Raw genomic sequence first — 20216 nt, forward strand, 5'->3', positions numbered from 1 at the left:
GATTTCCGATTTGTTTGACAAAGAACTTAATCGAACACATCAATTTAGTTCTGACCGGGCCCGATACATAGGTCAAAGCAAAATCATCGAGGGGCCCAGATATCGCTTCTAATCCTCGAAGGACTAGAAGGAACAGATAAACTTCGACTCATATACTTGTTTCTACTACTTGTTGAATTATACACAAAGGCACGTTTTATAACATCAAGTTACTGATGCGTTTTCGTGCAATCAATGTACAACCAACTCATAGGTAACAACTCATATCTCTAGGTTTGAAGACTTATATGATATTACCGTCTCACGATCACTCGAGATAAATTCCATGAAGTGATGCAAGTGAGCGTGGGTTGAATCCGATACTCATAACTTATGAGCACTCATGAGTGTTGTAGCCATGTCCAACATCTTAGACCTCTACAACCAACTCATGACAGTCTTGATTCATATCTACTTCCAACATATGAACGAATGTGGATGGTTTGAATAACTTAATCATTCGGAAAGAATAACCTAGTTATTATGGAAGTCAAAACATGCAAAGTGAAACACAATAATAATCGAATCCAATATGGTCTCAGAACCCTTTTGAATATAAATAAAACCACCTTTTATTTATCACCATATTGATTACACATTATGCATTGTATAATGTTTCAAATAATCAACTTAATACTTGAATAAAAACAACAGTTGTCCCATGCTCCTAGCATGTACACTTTGTTTTTCTAAACAATAGTTATGCGATACTCCAAGTATACACACTATGTTTGTCTATGATCTTTACTTTGTGAAATAGATCAATTGAACATGATTCCAATGATGCTCATTTCACAATCCCAAATCCTTATTGTAAATGTAAGAATTTCCAATTCCTACCATTTATCAAAAATCTGTTAGATTTTAAACTTATATGCACTGATCCTTTCGTAATGATTATGCACAAGGTCACCAAAACCTTGTCATCAGTCATTACAGAGGATTCCAAAGGAGATCAATTCCATGGAAACGAAGTCTCATATTCAAAGTACATTGCTTTGAACATCCTTCTTGCACTAAGGTTTTCTAATCTTACACAGATTGAACAACTTCCACCTATGGAGACATTTCCATAGTCCCATTTCGACTATCACTTCCGAACAAGAGTTACCTCTTTTCAGAATATGTCAATATGGTCCTTTCCAACAATTTACATCATACTTCTAACTGTCCCTGAGCAACCAATCTTTGGCGAACCTCAGACTGTCCTCGACAATTTCTTAATCATTTTAGTCTTATCCAATTCTAGACTTTTTCCCTTCTTAATGCTCTAAGCATTTTGAAAATTTAGAACAGATAAATATTATAGCACATGTGACCGATCCTATACCCGAAGCATATGGGACACGATTCATGATGTCTCACATAAAGACCTGATACTAGATCAGTCTTTTGCTACAATATTTTTTATTTGCCATGTTTTCAAAAATCGGCTATGAAGAGGGATGTCGTAATCATAATCGAATTTGAGAACGCAATATAGAATCTCCTTATGTTGAATCATTCCAACATAAAATCCATATATATATCCTTGACTAAAGATGATTGAAATCTCAATCTAAACTTTTTAAGATTGAAATGAAGTATAATCCCCTCTCCCTTAATTATAGCAAAACAACCTTTTCCAAGTGAAACTCTTGTTTTCTATAATTAACAATACTCATCATAATTGATTATGCTCCCACTAGCATAATAATTATTTAGCACAACAATTATGCTCCTACTAGCTTTGACATGTACTCAGAAATCGACTTCTAGAAATCAATACTTTATTGACTTTCATCACCAAAGTTCAGACTTCTGATACGAGATGCTTCGACAAAACTTTATCTAAGCTTCTCAGACTCATACATCTTTCTTTAGATAGCTCACATGTGTGTCTAAACAATTATGAAGAGGGATGCCGTAATCATAATGTTTAGACCTGTTTGCCATTTCTCATAAGTCCATGTTAGTGTGCCGGTTAACCACACACGCTCCACTAACGACTTTGAGAATGCAAACAACACAATTGATATCTACTTAAAATCTACTTAGTGAAAGCGTTTCCTCATCATCATTTTCATGAATCGGAAAGAAACCTTATGACATTTAGATTTTATAGTGTATGAGATTCTATCCATGTGAATTTGTCAAAACCATAATCACAAGACAAGGTTAGTGACAAATTCAGCCTTACATGGATTGAACTTGTTCAATCTTAATTTCTTGTCACCTGGCAGCACAAGGCCCACCAATGCTTCCAAGCTGTTATGCACACAGTTTAAAACTAACAGAACTCATATGCATAGTCAACTTAATAGGAACAGACACAGAAACAAGAATCATGTCAACTTAATAGGTTGCAAACCTTAAGTCGTGTGCTAGTGATAAAACTCAGGTTTTACTCTTGATTAAATCTTGAAATCCTTTCAAGATCTTTAAGACTCCCATTGTCCTCTTGACATATAAGTTTCCCTAGTCAAGGACTATTCCTTGACAAAACAAATATTCAAGGGATAGTGCGGATTCTTATCAAGATAAACACTTCACACAATTGGTCTTAGTTGGTCTTTGTCTTATCCAAGACATCACAACTTACCAATTTCAAATGTACAGGAGTAGAAAACATTTTACACAACATTTGATAAGTGTTTTAAACCTTTATGTCACTCAATGTTACAATCTTGGAGTATGACTCTAAGAGTTGTTTTGGAACGCAGTATGATTCATCTTTTTGATTTTAATCATTCCAACAATTCATGAATCCTCTTCTTAGCCATAAAATGCACTAAGATGTCCTTAGAGGATGAATTGTGACATGGTTTCTTAATCATTAAGATGATCATAAAACAAGATACTAAAGTACTCTCCCATCTTTTCAGATTTGAGAAACCTTTTATCTTTCTGCCCAATTTGATTCTTCCCATTCGTCCTGCCAAACATTGAAACTTTTCCAATGTTTCAGAATTGTACTACAACTTGTAGGTACAACCATATTTACTTAAAATTTAGTAAATCATGACGAATAGTCTTATCGATCTTTGTGGTGGACCTTGACCAGCACACACCCAGTGTATCTAATTCCTTAGTCCTTCAATTGACTCACATATGCATGTGATCAATGAATTAGTCTCAATTTTACAAAGATGAAAATTCTCATTCATCATACAATACAGCTTGCATGATTCCAAGTTTCTGTCCAATTGAAGCTTGGGTGATGAGAACCTTTCCTCATTTGGTAAATTCAGACACAACCACAAATGAGAGAATCAAACTCATATTTCCATTATTGCTAGAAACATACAAACATCAATTTTCCATAAATGCCATTGCAAGGAGATATAAAATAAAGTAAAACAAAATTTTATTTATTCATAAAATGCGGAAAAACTTTTCCTTACAATGCAACTTTAAATGGAAACTATGCTATTACATATTTCCTAGCAATCTATCATAACTTCTAAGTAGTAGCTCAAGAATCCGATCCTCGAACCATGCGATAGAAATCCATCTTCGTGATCAGATTCAACACACTCTTCTTTTAACCTTCCTTTTGCTCGATCCTGCTAAACATCAGGATGCAACCTAGTCACATCATGTAATAAGAATCAACAATTAGGAACTTTAACAAAGTTAGATAGTGGACTTACCTGAAGCCGAGTCAAACATTTTGTCTCTACTTGCTTTCAAATATTTCAGGTATTCAGGGCAGCTTCGCTTCCAATGTCCCTTCTCATGACAATAAAAACATATAGACTCTTTGGGAATGGTACACGAGACAATCACAGACTTAGCCTTTCCCTTTACCTTTTGGTCAACCGGGTTGACCAAGGCCGATCCCTTTCCATTGGGAAGAGAAAACTTTTCTGGACTTCCAATGTTACCATTGTCCATGTCCATGGAAGTTTGAGAATTAGACCTTCCATCAATATTTGCTTGACCATTGCGCCAAATCATTGCTGACTCAGCAGCAACAAGCAAATAAGAAAGATCTATTAGGGTTATGTCAGGATCTGTCATATGGTAGTCTTTAATAAACTCACTATACGACTCAGGAAGTGACTGAAGAACCCAGTCAACAACGAACTTCCTTGAAATAACAGCACCCAACATTCTCAGCCTGTCAATGTGTGACTTCATTCCTAAGACATGAGTGCACACAGGTCTTCCATATTTATGTTTCATTTCTAGTAGAGCTTGAGTGATCTTGAACCTTTCAAGTCTTCGGGCTTGTGGGTCAGGGAGAATAAATGGAGGAGGTGGAGGAAGTGAAGCATGATGTTGAGGGACATCATCTTTAAGAAGAAAGTTTGTTCCAAGAGATTTGGGAAGATCATAGTTGTCTGAACCAGACATCTACAATGGGAGAAAATCAAGTTAGTTGATTCAAGTCCTTAATATAACACCCAATATGGAATATTAAGGCTAGGACCCAACACAATATTTTATAACTTGGAAGAGGGATGCCGTAATCCAAGCTATAAAATATTTGAAGGTAGGTGAATGACGATTCACCAATTTCCACCATGAAAAACGAAATAAATTATTAGGTTTTAATTGGATTTGAAACTCCTAGATCTTTTGAGATTCATTGAGCTTTCAATGGCATGTTTCAATCTCGATTGTGCCCTCTCAAGTTTTGTGACTGTGATGCCGAGGATCACAAAACAAGGTGTGAATAACCATGCAAACTCACTTGGTACCCTTAATATTATCACCTAATCGATGTGCCGGTTAACCATACACGCTCCACCGATCTATGATAAACATTAAGTCACCCTTCGTGATGCTTACTAGTCCAAGTTAGTGTGCCGGTTAACCACACACGCTCCACCAACGACTTGGTAAGGTACAAAGTGTGAATTTCATGGGTTAGCACCAAATTCACATTTTCCTAAAGTAACTAAGATTGGGAATTTATAAAAATATTTAGTTACTTTATAATCATTATACTTTTAATGAGAATTAAAGTCATTGTATTAACCCTTCGGCTAACGACCCTCCACCGATCAAGGAAGCGGTGGGTGATAGTGGACACCCATTAAGTTGCCATTTTATAGGCAACAACCTTATACCCCCCTTATAGACCGTCTTCGTGAATGAGGCCTACTAACAGTAAAACGACTTGATCTTATACATATATATAATAATTAACCATTAATGTTATAAATAGTATAAGGGTTGAATTTTAACTTTTGAAACTCTAGGGGTTGGAATTAAAGTTTGTGTGCGACTTTACAAATTTCAAAACTTGAGGGCAAGTTTTGAACAATTCAAAAACTTTTGGATATTCATAACTTATGAGTTTTAATTAAGTGTTTTAAAACTTATAATGAAGAGACTCTTGGATATCCATAACTTGAGGACAAGTTATGGAGTCCATAAAAGTATTTATTAGAAAACTCTTCAAGAAAATGTAACTTATGACTTCTTAAAAAAACATTTAAAAGAAAAACTTTTGGAATTCCATAACTTGAGGACAAATTATGAATTCCATTAAAACACATTAAGATCAAGAATTAACTAACAAACAATTTGCAAATAATTCCTATGATCTAACAAAACTCATATGAACATGAACATCCACATCAACAATTTCAAGAATCATATGAACACATATAAAAACTTGGAATTTTGATATTAGCATTGAGATTGGTTTACCACAATCATTACCACATCAAAAACAGGTTTTATAAGTCCAAAACAGTTTAAGGTAATGATTCTAGACCAATTCCAGCACAAAATCTCGAAAATCTGCACTCAGGCCTGCCAACTCGTCGAGTGCATGAACTGACTCGGCGAGTTGATTGAATATATGCATGAACTCGGCGATTTCCATGAGGGACTCGGCGAGTCAGCTGTGCAGAATGCAGTTTTTCGACATTTTTCAGCTATTTGCATCAAGTATTCAAGAAAACAAGCCTAGGCTCTGATACCACTGTTGGGTTTTGAGCATTCTAACACTCCTAAGTGTACATGCAACCCTAATAAACCTTGGATCTATGTTTTCTCTAAAATACATGCAAATAATAATTTCCAAGGTTTACATCCTAACTAGCATGGCATGAAGAACTAGAATCATAAAACACTAGAAGAATGACATACCTTTTGATAGTGATTGATTGCTTGGAGTTTGAGAGCCTAGCACCAATAATGTGAATGCCTCAAGTGGAATCACAAATCACCACAAACCTTGGAATCTTGAGAGAATAATATATATGCTCTAGAAATTAGGCCACCACTCTTGTTCACACACAACTAGTATCATTTCAAGCATCATAAGCTCCTTTATATAGTGTGGAGGATTAGGGTTACATCCATGTAAACCCTAATACCCATGACTCTTCCTTTCCAAGGATACATGGGTTAAAAGCTCCATGGACTATCCATGGATTCCCATGCATGCCAAGCCCATTCCAAATGAGTATTAGCCCACACTTCATAAAATACAAGAGCCCATATTTAATTAGTCACCTTTTTTATCACCAATTTAATTCTAAATTAATTTATTACCAATACTAATTAAATAATATGATTTAATATTAATATATTATAACTTATAATATATTAATAAAGCATGAACATACTATTCTCAAAAGATTATCCAAACAAATTGTTCGGGTGAAGTGCAACCCAAATGGACCATGCCGGGTCGGGTCAAGTACATCTCAAATATTGTTATGGACTTAGACACCTAATCCAACATATACTCCCAAGGTTATATATAGTGAGGATCTCATAGGCTAAGAATGTGTGGTTTCGCTCTACTTCCTTTTCCTTGTTTGGATGTGGATATAGGGTAGTATCACATATTCGAAGGCCTATCAGATCTAAGTTATATATGATTTGTGTACGCTATGTAAGTGTAGCCGGACTCGATATGGATCACCCAGTAAAATGTTTTAATAATCTCTTAAGATTCTTTTGACATTCCCATTCTCGCACAAACCCCTTTAAGAAGCCTTATCCACTGCAGTAACCAGCAGATGAGTCGATAAAGACCCAGAAGAGGTTCATTGAGAAAGACTTCCAAGTAGGAAATAAACGATCAGTGATGAGGCTATTGAAATCACCATGTGCCTATACCTTTTAGGGACATCGGTGGGAAATTCGCCTGAACTCCCGAGATTCCAGTCATCCATTATGAAGTGATGACACCCAGAGTCAGAATCGGAAGTAAGGCGGAGCAGAAATTCAATATGTCTACGAGAGCAGAGAACCCTATATAGATACCCGGAGGAAACCAACACTTGTTCCAGTCAGGGATAAGAGGTGGACAGAGGGAGCCAATGCATGGAACCCGAGAAGTGTTTCTACCTCTTTAACGTCACGCTAATAATCCATAAAGTAATACAATTTAGTGAGTTAGTGATTACACTACTCACACTATGTGCTAGGCAAATCGTCTTTCCCGTCGCGATTAATATAAATAGATCAGATCACAAAACCTTGATTGAGAGTGTAGCCATAAGTTTTCATGAGCCTTTTCTTCCGTGATCTTCGTTCCGAACTTTTCTCAAGTCTTTTCAAAGCCGGAGAGTGAACCTCTCCAATATAAAGATAACTTAGTAGGAACGACACCCCTTTTATGGCTTTCCGATACACTTACTCCTACTCTGTTACCCAGACTGCATCATAGGGATGTAGGTCGACGCTCAGATAACCATAAATCAAGGCGCGGGAAAAATTTATGCCTATCATAGTAAAGAAGGATACATCTAGGGTTAACCATCGTCTCTCATCAGCTTGTGTTCCTTTTCGTGTAGGAAAAACCATGCCTCCAAAGAAACATAACCAACCCGCTGGTAAGACACCGATTCTTCAAATCGATGAAGCTACGTTCCAAGCTGCAGTTTCAGTAGCCGTAGCAGCTGTCATGGCTCACCTGAACACTAACAACGCCAATGTTAGCAGGAGCCCTATCGGGAATCCCGATCATAGCAATGGACGTCAGCAACCAGCACCGGTGTGTAAAGCCACCCAAGAACTCAAACCTAATCCACTGAAAAGAAAGTCTGAGAACGAGGAGGGAAGTACCTCGACTCAAGGACCTTCCAAAGGGCAACGAGCTGAAGTGGTCAATGCCTCTGTCAACCCTTCTGCCTCGACACCTGGAAGACCATACCTAGGAAACCTCCCCCGCTGCAGCAAATGTAACTACCATCATCATGGTACCTGTCGAGAACTCTTTTGTGTTAGGTGCAACATGAAGGGGCATACCGCTCGCAACTGCAGGACCCCGGTTGAGTTCATTACATCAACCACCAATGTAGGGACCAGTCCAGTATGCCACCTATGTGGTGAGATTGGGCACTTCAAGAGGGACTGCCCAACTGAAGGGAATGACAAGAACGCAGGAGGAGTTTAACCCTAATGCCTAGGGGAACATCAAGAACCCGGTAGAATTTTGGTACGTTTCTCAAACCTTAAGTAGCTAATCGAAAACTTAAAATAATCCATTCTAATTGTAATTACTCCCTCGTTAAGGCGAAAGTCACAGCACTGTTGTAACACTTAAAAACCCATCAGGTAAAGCTATGATGGCTTAGTATATACGTTAAGGCCATTTATAATTAAGATTGATAGACCTCGAGTGAGTGATGCTGCCTTATCTCCTTTTCCTTGTTTGGTTGTGGATTTAGGGCGGAGTCGCTCAGTCAACAGTCCTTTTAATCTTAATTATACATGACTAGTGTATACTAGGCGGTTATAGAGAGACCTAGTGAGAAATCCGTTCATGATAAGTACATTATTCCAAAACATCAGGACCCCTAAAGTTCAACGTCAACCATGTCGGTCCAAGTATCCACGATAGTGATACCATGGACAAAACCCGAGACGCAAAGAACTTGTTGGCCCTGTTCAGCACATAGTCCTATCGATCTTCATTCCATATCGTGTCGATGATTGTAAATTTCGACACTACCGTCAGTCATGGCTTGACTTGGTTCAACCATGCGAGAATTCCTGGTGCTGTGTAAAAGAACTTTCACCGTATCCTAAGCATCGAATAAAGATTCTTTCGAACCTAATAAGGAAAACCTAATGCGAACCGTCAGTCGTCTCTCTTATCCAACCTTCAGAAGTACCCAGGAGAAGGGTACCACGCACTGTTAACCAACCCCTCCTTAGACATTAAAACCAGAACCGAAAGGCACTGCAGATATTCCGGAAGAAAATTAACCGCCCGAGGCCTACTCAGTAGATTCCCCAGAAAGACCATTAGCACCGCATAACCAGGTTTGGGAATCAAGAGAAAGAACTCATAGGAACATCTTACTACTGCTGAGTATATGCATTAGAGTGGTATATAATTTAGATCAATGAAATTTAAGATGTGTGCTTCCTCCCTACTCCCTGTTCCTTGTTTGGTTGGGGGTTTGGGGTGGAGCCACACATCTGAACATCCCGTCAATCTCAATTATATACGACTTGCATACACCGAGTATTAGTGATTGAGCCGAGTATGAGGTCTACCACGAACCTTATAATAAGACCCTTCATCCTATCCCATAGAAAAAGGAGCTGGAGTCGAGAGAACCACTGTGGGTTGAGCTGCTAAAATGACCACGAATTTGGAATTTGTTGTCATCCCGGTTAAGCCAACATAGTAGCCGACTCCCTCAGTTTGAAAAAGTAACTCAAGTTGTAAGAGTCAGAAACATTGACTACGACCATCCATTCATGCTTCATCCCACGAATTAAGCATCTCAGCAGTGGGCCCAAAAACCTGAAAGCTGTGACAGGTTAAACTATGAGAAGAGTGGATGAGGAAAGTAGAGGTTCTGAGTGACGGAACCCTATGCTATCTAGATTTAATCTAGATAGAGAAAACTCATTAACACCGAAAGAGTAGTTGCAAGGGATACTCGCACTACTCGGGCACTTCGTCCATCCAAATACAAACGAGTAGTGCCTAGGACGCCATGCCTCCTCATGCGAGAAAAGTCACCATCGCCCCATAGACGATCGACCGCATTCATCGAATTTAATACTAGAATGCCAAGAACCACATGACCACCTCCGCAACCAAGAATACTTGAATAAAGTAGATGGTAAGTTGCGTTAAGCTTTATAACCCAGATCATAAAGAGAGTGTAGACTCGACACCAGTCTAGGTGTTAGTCGATGGGTTATACAAGAACACGCACTTCCTACAAGCTGGAGGGAGCAGACACAATGGAGAATGGAGCATGTCTTAGAGTTTTGTTAGACTACTAGGTGTTCCAAAGAATACTACCTCCAAAGAGATAGTAGAATCACCTCCGGAAATAGTCAAGCAATTAAGGAAATCTCTAAGGGCGAGGCTAGGCCTGATCAGAGACTGCTATCCATGAAACAACGAAGCAAGTAAGAGAATGATTCTTTCCGAATAGGGATCATGCTGTGAAAGCATCTATTAGACGATGAGAAAAATTGCAATTTTCTAAGCATCGTCTGGTAAAACCCTCTATCTCGCTGACTTTGAGAGTTTCTGTTAGAAACACCTCGAGAGTAAGAAGTGCAGGTCCATTTTGCACAGGGTCGAGATAGATGCCACATAACCAATAGATGCTAGTATATAGCCAGTACCTCCAATGATCCAGAAAACCTCCGAAAACAAATCAGTAGGAAATACGAATCCGAAGACGACCTAAGCCTTCTAAGAACCAACCCGGAAGATTGCACTCCACTAAGAGAGAACTTGTGGAACTTCAGAATGGCGATCACGCCAAGTGATTATCTAACTATGGAAGTACATTATGTTCCAAGTACTGAAACATTCTATCTTCCCAAGAACTTCAGACCAACAGGGATTCTTGATAAGAATTGGTCCAACCTCCGTCAGACCTCGACTACTTTAGGGATTCCATAATTTCCATCCGAATCTATCCCACGTCTCAACTTGAAAAAGTGCTTGTCCGACGTGACTCTTGTAACCCCACTCGTCGAGATCGAAATCATTGAGAGCCCCACATTCGTGTAGGAACCTATAGAGATCATGGACCGAGAGGTCAAGAGAACAAAGAAAAGCCGTATCCCGATAGTGGAGGTTCGCTGGAACGCCAAACGAAGACCTGATTTCACTTGGGAGCGAGAGGATATGATGAAGCTAAAATATCCTCATCTTTTTGCTTCGCTAAATCGTATTTACGCGTGTGCTTGAACTTTAATTTCGGGACGAAATTCCCTCTAACGGGGGGATGATGTGACAACCCGAAATTTTCATTTGTATAAACTCCATAGTCAAGCACATAAAAAAAAATAGTCAAATTCATCCCAGTACATTTTTGGCCGGTTTTAAGTCCGTCTGGCTGTTTTTATTTTAATTTTTGTCAAACGATCAAATAAATGGAAGTACCCGTTAGGAGTGTTGTGCAACAAATAAACGATTAACACCTTGACTAGGTGTTTACGGCCAAACAAGGGAGTTTGGGCCGTAAACTCCCTTTGACCGTGGAATTATGCATATAGCATGAGTTTACCCTTCATTCTTTCACTTTTCACTTCCTAGTTCAAGAACACCCAAGTTTTTCTCTCAACTATCATAAGATCATCTCTTCAAATCCGCAAAAATGTAAGTGTTTCCTTCCTAGATTCGAACATGCAACACTTAATCTAGTGTTTTTACATCATTTCATCCATGGATTCTTCATTTTTCTTAGATCTTCAAGTGTTCTTATAACACCAAGAACACCAAGAACACACTAGTGTTCTTGGCCCTTAAACACTCTTACAAGCCTCATATAAGTAAGTATACTCCTCCTAGCTAGTTATTTGCGTAGTATACTTGTTAATCCATGGGAAAATCATCAAGATCCCCAAAAACATATGTGTTTACGGTTTGGGGATCTCCTAAAACCGTAAACACCCCCAAATGGGGTTTAGGTACCCTTAACACCTTCTATGGCTTGTATAAAGGACTAGAACCTTGCATGCATGAGCTAGAAACACCAAAACACGGAATGGTTGGGTAACCATGAGTTTACGGCTGTAAACTCATGGGTTTACGACCGTAAACACATGTGTTTACGACCGTAAACTCCCAAGGAGTGGTCCAAGGACCGTAAACTCCAACAAAGGGGCATTTCGAGCCCTAGTCACTTCCTAAGCCTTGGATTCGAGTCTAGCTTACTTCCTTGAGTGGTTTAGGACCTTAAAACAACCAATGACACCATTTCCATGAGTTTACGGCCGTAAACGCATGGGGGAAATGGTCCCAGAACCGTAAACCCATATGGTGCTACCATATGGGGAGTAAACTCCAATGTGAGGCCATACTCTCTTAAAATGCAACCCTTAGCACTCCTAGCACTTGAAACAAAGTGTTTTCATGTAATTGAGTGTCTTTAATTGCTTAATTAGTTATTAAATGACTAATTAGATACATAAATGTATCGTTGCATGCTCAATAGGATCTGCGTGTGTGTTCAAGTCCTCACTTGACACTTAGCATCCTATACCATCCGTTCATCCAAATCACCCACGTCAGGTGAGTTCATACCCCTTAATTAACCTATTTAAATGATTTGAAATGCTTTCGGGGGGGGGGGGGGGGATACAAGTTGAACTGATAAGTTATTAATTCAATCACATGTGATTAATAACTGTCTAGCAAATAGATTTTTGCATGTTAAACTGTTTTATCAAGCTAAAGGTTTTCAAATCTTGTTTTCAAATCTCTTTTAAAATACGAAAATCCCTTTTAGATTGTTAAAGCTTCTATCAAAGTCTTTTAAACTTATTTTCTTGATAGATTCATGTCTATATAGATATAGTTATATAAGTAGGGCTTGAAGGACTTAGGACTGATAGCCCGTTGTATTTCCTGTTCCTCGTTTGGTTGTGGACTCAGAACATCCGGTTATTTGTCCGAGTGTCGTTGAAGTTCTAGTTATATATTATGTATATCTGGTTAGATATTAAAAATCTCATTCTAGTTCAACACCTTTGGGTAGCAAAGGAATCCAGATAACTTCTCAAGTAAACTATAATAGGTATAGTTTAGAAACCAACCATAACTGCCATGAAGAAGAACTTAGTTATATCTATATTCTAAACACTTGTACTTTTAGTAAAAGAAAGGTATATAGATTTCAAAACACGAGATACATCCTCAAACGCGGATTTCACCATTGTCGAGTGGTAACCAGAGTCTCCTGGAAGGAGAGCGGGCATTGTGTGTATAGATCTATATGGGACAAACACTCCCACATCCCGACTGATAGCTACAGTCCCGACCGACCAAGCCAAGGGGTGACAAATGTCACATTCATTACGAAGCCAGCAGGTCATCAAGTTTACATCCGTCAATCAGAATGGTTATGAGTATCTTTACAATTACCTTATGATTCATGGCTTTAAGGTAATAAGTGTCATCACGGTACCTTCTAGATATAAAACCCTCATAACATATTTTCGTAGTTATACACTAGGCCACATTTTAAAACCTTTAAACTAACCTACTTAGGATTAAAAGGTCTCCTTAGACTCTCCGAGGCGTATTGTTCATTTAATACTGCCTGGAGTCTGTATTTCATTCACTTAGACTCTCCGAGGCGTATTGTTCATTTAATACCGCCTGGAGTCTGTATTTCATTCATTTAGACTCTCCGAGTCGGATTGTTCATTTAATACCGCCTGGAGTCTGTATTTCATTCACTTAGACTCCCCGAGGTGTATTGTTCATTCAATACTTCCTGGAGTCTGTATTTTCATTCTTTATAAACAACAATGTCATTGCTGAAGAAAAGTATAATTTTTCCTTATTACTTTTACTTGTGACTTTCTCACATATTCTTTAAAGTATTAATTATATTTTGATAATGATAGTTACCTTTGGGGGAAATTACTCCTGAAACATAAAACAATTGGGTCTTGGTAGAAGACTACTTTTATTAGAAAATATAGGATTTTCTCGAAAGATATCTAATACTCTGTAAGCTCAAATCACCATTATCTAGTGATATTATTTTGAAGAAAAACATGTATTCATATCAATGTCATTAAATACTTATGAACTCACCAGCATTAAAATGCTGATACTTGCTTTCAAAATAACTTGTATTCTCAGGTCATCAGTAGACAGGTACACTCCGTGAGCTTTTGCGAAGTCAGCCTAGTACCAAGCTGCAGCTTATGTTATTTTCTATATCTACTTTGACGTTGTTGTTAAATATAACCTATGTAAAATTATTACTATTAATGCAATGGTTGTTGTACTTTGATTACTATACTGCATATGTTGTGATACTTGACATGACGTCCTCCACCCCAGAACGTTTCTGCCGTTCCGGTTTTGGGGTGTGACAAACACAGAAATTTCTTTTTCAGCTTGAGCGAGCTGCACCTTCTGAACTTCAATAGTTGAGGCGTGCCGGGCAAGATCTTCCTTCAGAGCGCTCTCTTTGGCTAAATCAACATGAAGAGATTCAAGCCGAGAATTCACAGAACTGATAAGTGAAGTGTTCTCTGCTTGTAGTGAAGAACGAACAGCCTCAAACTTTGTTTGCTCCTCTTGAAGTGACTTGGATAAGGAATCCACAGAAGCATTCACCTTGGCTGCATTGGTATCAACATGACCTTTGAGTGACTCGAGAAAGATCTGAGTACTGTGAACAATTTCAGCAACATCAGTAGTGGCCTTCTTGCAAGAAGAAGTAGACTCATTAACAGCCTTTGTGGATTTGTCAATTGACTCAGTATATTGCTCAAGAGTAGTATCCATGAGAGCTTTGAGCACAACATCATTGTAGGACTTGTTGGCATCAAGCAATTTATCAAGTTTCTCATCAATGAGCTGCAATTGTAGGCGTGTGACTGGAGCTTCATCATCATCATCCGTAGGAAGCCGATAGGGACTGTAGTATGTTGAATCAAACTCATCATTAGCACCACCGAGAGTGGCACCGGAATCGGTTGAAGGTGAGAGTGAAAGTGGTTTGGAAGTAACTGGAGGTTCGGTTTCAGTAGTCACCCCCGTATCAGATACGTTGACTCGTACTGTCGGTTCTGGGATATTGGTGGAAGTTGATTGGGAAATAATAGGAGGAGGGATTGGAGTTGTAGAAATAGGAATGGTAGAAATTGGTGGTGGTGGTATAGAAGTCCTTGTTTGAGATGTGGTAGGTGGGGGAACAGGAGCAACCGAAATAGGAACTGTCTGTTTCGGTGATGGAGGTGGTGTTGGAAGTTTGTCATGAAGAGGTTCGGTTGGAGTGGGGGATCGGGGAGGGGTGTTACCTCTCGGTGATTCATGATGAATTTCCTCTTCTTCATCTTCCTCATCGTTTTCTGAACTGGAAGGAGAGGGACTCTTGGATTTCTTCGCCATCTTCTTAATCTTCTTTGGCTTAGAAGAATCCCCTTTCGCAGACTTTCGCTTCCTTGACTTAGCAGACTTAGACTTATCATCCTCGGTTGTCCCTTTCTTGGTAGTAGCCCTTTTTCCTCGGTTTCCAGGCTTCTCCACAGCATCCAAGGCAGCCTGCTGTTCAGGAGATAAGACTCTCGGTTTCTTGGGAGGAATCTTGCGATAATCAGCCATGACCCTACTCTCGGCTGAGACACACCTCTACATTGTCTCAGGTATAGAGCCATTGTGAGGGAACTTTGTAGGATCAGAAATGACGATTTTCTTGGTGTGACACGTAGCCACAGACGCGACTAGGGCATCCTTCATTACCGGAATCTGCAAAGTATCAATCACCCTTCGTGTAATGAGAGTCCAGAATCGACCACACGAAATTTCAGAGTGCCTCGTTGAAGTGTTGAGGCTTTGCACCACTTGTGACGAGATAATCGACCCATAGTCGAGATTTATACCATTGTAAAGGCCGTATAGAAGGGTCAGGAAACCCTTACTGGTACCATCAGACCCACCACTCCTCTCCGCCAAACTCTTGATGAGAAGAGTAAGCAATCCATTCCATTGGGGCGGTAAGCATGAATTCTTAACCTTCGAAACGGTGGTAAGTACATCAGTGTAGCCCATCTCGTAGAGCATCGAGAACGAATCCACAGCTAGTTGCAATGTTGAACAAAATCTCCATTTTGAAATCCAAGCCTTGTGAGAGAAGATTTGGAAGTAGATCCTCTCCTTGTTCTTATCATACGAAGCGGTAGTGTAGACTTGCGATAGGAGTGACATCGGGACAGATTCCACCTGTGTTAGGGCTAAAACCAGAGGAGAATACTTCAAACACTCAACCACTTGTAGCATATACGAATCGTGCAGAAAAGGGTTGAGTTCAATGATCATGTTCTGGTTTGGCTTGATCGAGAGCAATGTGGACGAAGCAGTTTGATTGTGAGCCGATGAAGAAGTCGCCATTGTTGATTGAAGGAAGAAGATGAACAATTGTAATTCTCCGTGAATATAGAGAGAGTTTGTTGCAGGTAAAAGAGACAAATGTAATTAGGAACCCTTTATATACCGTTGCCAGAAGAGAGAAAGAATCGTCATGATAATGATGAGATCACTGAAACGTCGCCTGAAAAAGCGCGATGTGACAGGGTGGTTTCTCCCAGGTATACGTCAATACACGTGGGTTTAAGGACCATTCAAATTCAAGCGCCCAAAAGCTTATCCTCAATTCGTCGTTTGAAATTCAGCTTCGCTCCAAAATTTAGGATAACCCTTTTGTTCCAAAAGATAAACAAAAATCGAACCAACAGCAACCAGAATGTTGGAAAATAAAAATTTTCGTGCAATAGGGTGACAAAAGATAAAGAAATAAAGTAAAATGTGTATTGGATGTGAGTGATGTCTATTAAAAGACATAAAGCAGATGATTCCGGGCAAGAATCGCTTCCTTCAAAGTCAAGAGAGACTTGAAGTGCTTGTGTGGATTCCCGAGAAAATACGATCAAGTGTTTGTTGAGAAACATTGAAAGGGTTCTTTTAAATTATAGGCTAAGAGTAGCTTATCTTCAACCGAACGTCGATTCTTAACATAAGACCGAATGTTGGAAGAAGTACTTGTGAGACCATTGTGGTCTATTGAACAAGTAGGTTGGATATAATTTATAGTGACTTAAAATGTGATAGAAATCTCAAGAACAAAAACAAACTGGATCTTTTAGGGAAGAAAAGCCTTGGTGTTAGACAATTTCATAAAAGACCACTCAAAAAATAAAATGAGATTTCATTAGGTAACAAGTAAGATCTTGAATATAATTATTCACCGTCAATTAATTGTAGGTGTTGGTTTTTGGGTTTCACTTAGCACGTGGTGTACGTATCTAAGATCACAAACAAAGATTTTATGCAACCATAAACCTCAGTGGTAAAGACCGAGAGTCTCAAGGGTTACAGTGGTGAACCGAAAGTTGATGGAGAATATAAGGAGGGTGGTTAAAGAACCGAAAGTACCTTCTGCTATAAAGACATGACAGAGCAGAAAAACTCTTAACTCATTTGAGAAGAGTAAGGTAGCTCTTGACTTGAGTTGATTTTAACAGCCTGATTGGGAAGAAACGATAGGTATAGATCGAATCATTAAGGCCTTGCTCTTAGTCGTAGAGGCTTCGGTCAACATGCAGCAGCATGCTTCTAGGGACCCTTAACTAGTTCAGATGGAAAGAATCATACCTGCCTAAGCTCCAAATTCGGTTGCACTGATATACTTGGAACCTAATTAAAAGAACAAGCAAACAAACACACCACACAAACAAAAACAAACAAACAAACCAAACAAAACAAAAAAAACGTTTAGAAAAATATTTTTGGAATTTTGAGATTTTCTGAAAAATAATAAAAACAGGAAGATAAAATATTTTTGGATTTTTGAGATTTTCTGAAAAAGGAATAAAAATAGAAAATAGACTTAAAAGTATAAACAAAATATACAACCGAAACCAAATCTTAAAAGAATGAAGCGAAATAAGCCGAGCGTTCGGTTCATTTCGTTTCCTTAAAATTCCGGAGCCAAAATAGACCGAGCGTTCAGTTCATTTCGGTTCCTGAAAATTATGGAGCCGAAATAGACCGAGCGTTCGGTTCATTTCGGTTCCCGAAAAATCTGGAACCGAAATAGACCGAGCGTTCGCTCTATTTCGCTTGTCTAATTTTTAGAGAGAGATTTGAGGATTCGGTACCGACTCTGCTTCCATCATTCCCAAGCCTTGTAAAATTTTATTGAAGCTCGCTTCAGGTAAGGCTTTAGTGAATATGTCAGCCATTTGATCAGAGGACCGAACAAAATATACTTCCACGTTCCCATCTTCTACATGGTCCTTGATGAAATGATATCTAAGTGCAATATGCTTAGTCTTTGAGTGTTTCACTAGATTGTGACATATTCTTATTGAACTTTCTGAGTCACAATAGAGAGGAATCTTCTTCATACTCAGCCCATAGTCTCTTAGTTGGCTTTGTATCCATATTACTTGAGAGGTACAAGATGCTGCAGCTATATACTCAGCTTCGGCTGTTGAAAGTGACACACATGTTTGCTTCTTGGACTACCAGCTAACAAGTTTACCGTCAAGGAATTGGCATCCACCTGTAGTGCTCTTTCGGTCCAGACCACATCCCCCAAGATCAGCATCAGAAAAAGCTTGAATAAAGATTCCAGATCTAGCAGGGTACCAGAGACCGAAAGATGAGGTTCGCTTCAGGTAACGAAAAATATTTTTCATTGCCACCATGTGAGGTTCTGTTGGATTAGCTTGAAACCTGGCACAATAACAAACAGAAAACATAATTTCCGGTCTACTAGCTGTTAGATACATAAGGGACCCTATAATTTGTCGATATAATGTTATGTCAACAGCAGGTTTTTCCATAGAAGGTGTTAACTTAGTGCCAAATGCCATAGGAACCTTCACTTTCGAATCTCCCGTCATACCAAATTTTTCCAGCAAGTTCTTTGTGTAGGCCTCCTGGTTGATAAATATACCTTCTGGTCCCTGTCTAATATTCAAACCAAGGAAAAAATTAATCGGACCCATTGCGCTCATTTCAAATTTAGTCTCCATCAACTTCCTGAATTCAGCCGTTAAGCTAGGATTCGTGGAGCCGAAGATGATGTCATCGACATAAATCTGAACTATCATTAGATGTTCGCCTTCTTTCTTTCGGAAGAAGGTTGGGTCAACCGAACCATGCTTAAATTTTGACATTTTCAGAAAGCGAGTTAAAGTTTCATACCAGGCCCTTGGTGCTTGCTTCAAACCATATACAACTTTATCCAGCACATAGCAATGATCAGGGAACTTCTCGTTCACAAACCCGGGAGGTTGCTCAACATACACTGTTTCTTCTAGTTCTCCATTTAAGAAAGCATATTTTACATCCATTTGGAAAACTTCGAAGTTTTTATGAGCAACATATGCCAGAAAAATCCTAACTGATTCTAACCTTGCTACAGGAGCAAAGGTTTCCTCATAATCTATCCCTTCCTCTTGGCAATATCCTTTCACTACCAACCGAGCCTTGTTTCTAATAACGTTCCCCTCTTTGTCCAATTTATTCCTGAAGACCCATTTCAAACCAACCACTGAAGCATCCTTTGGTGTGGGAATCAGCCTCCAAACTCGATTGCGTTCGAACTCATGGAGCTCATCTTGCATTGCTTGTACCCAATCAGAATGATCAAGTGCAGCATTAACTGTTTTCGGTTCGACTTTGGAGACAAACAAATTAAACATACCGAATTCAACTTTAGAGAATAATGCAGTTTGTTTCGCTTTCAATTGAGAACGAGTGAGAACTTTCTCAGATGATTCACCAATGATTTGTGCTTTGGGATGATCCTTGGCCCATTTCACTAAAGGAGGATAATTTGGGTCATAGGCTGGATCCAACTCTGCATTTTCTTCCTCTTCAAGTTCTGATTGATCACCTTCGTCAGTTGTATTCTCTTTCTCCCCCTCGACTGGCGAAGTGTAACTTGTGTCAGGATCAGAGTTTTCATCCTCTGTGGGAGTCAGATTCTCCCCCTCGATTGAACTATTATTGGGTGGGTTTGGAGTTGTATGCTTCCCCTCGCCTGGACCTTTATGAGTTGGGGATGGAATTGAATTCTCCCCCTCGAAAGACATTTCGGTTGTCTTTGGTGCTGATGAACTCTCCCCCTTGAACATTGAGTTGTTGTTTGGAGAGTCAGTGGAGGGTTGACCACCTGTCGGTTTAGGAGGTTCACCTTCCATTTCTTTGGCAGCTTCATCTATGATCTTTTTGAGACTGTCGATTTTGTTGTCTGCTGCTTTCG

The sequence above is a fragment of the Lactuca virosa genome, chromosome 4 (genome assembly GCF_052849685.1).
Source record: "Lactuca virosa cultivar CGN04683 chromosome 4, Lactuca_virosa_CGN04683_v6, whole genome shotgun sequence".
NCBI lineage: Eukaryota > Viridiplantae > Streptophyta > Magnoliopsida > Asterales > Asteraceae > Lactuca > Lactuca virosa.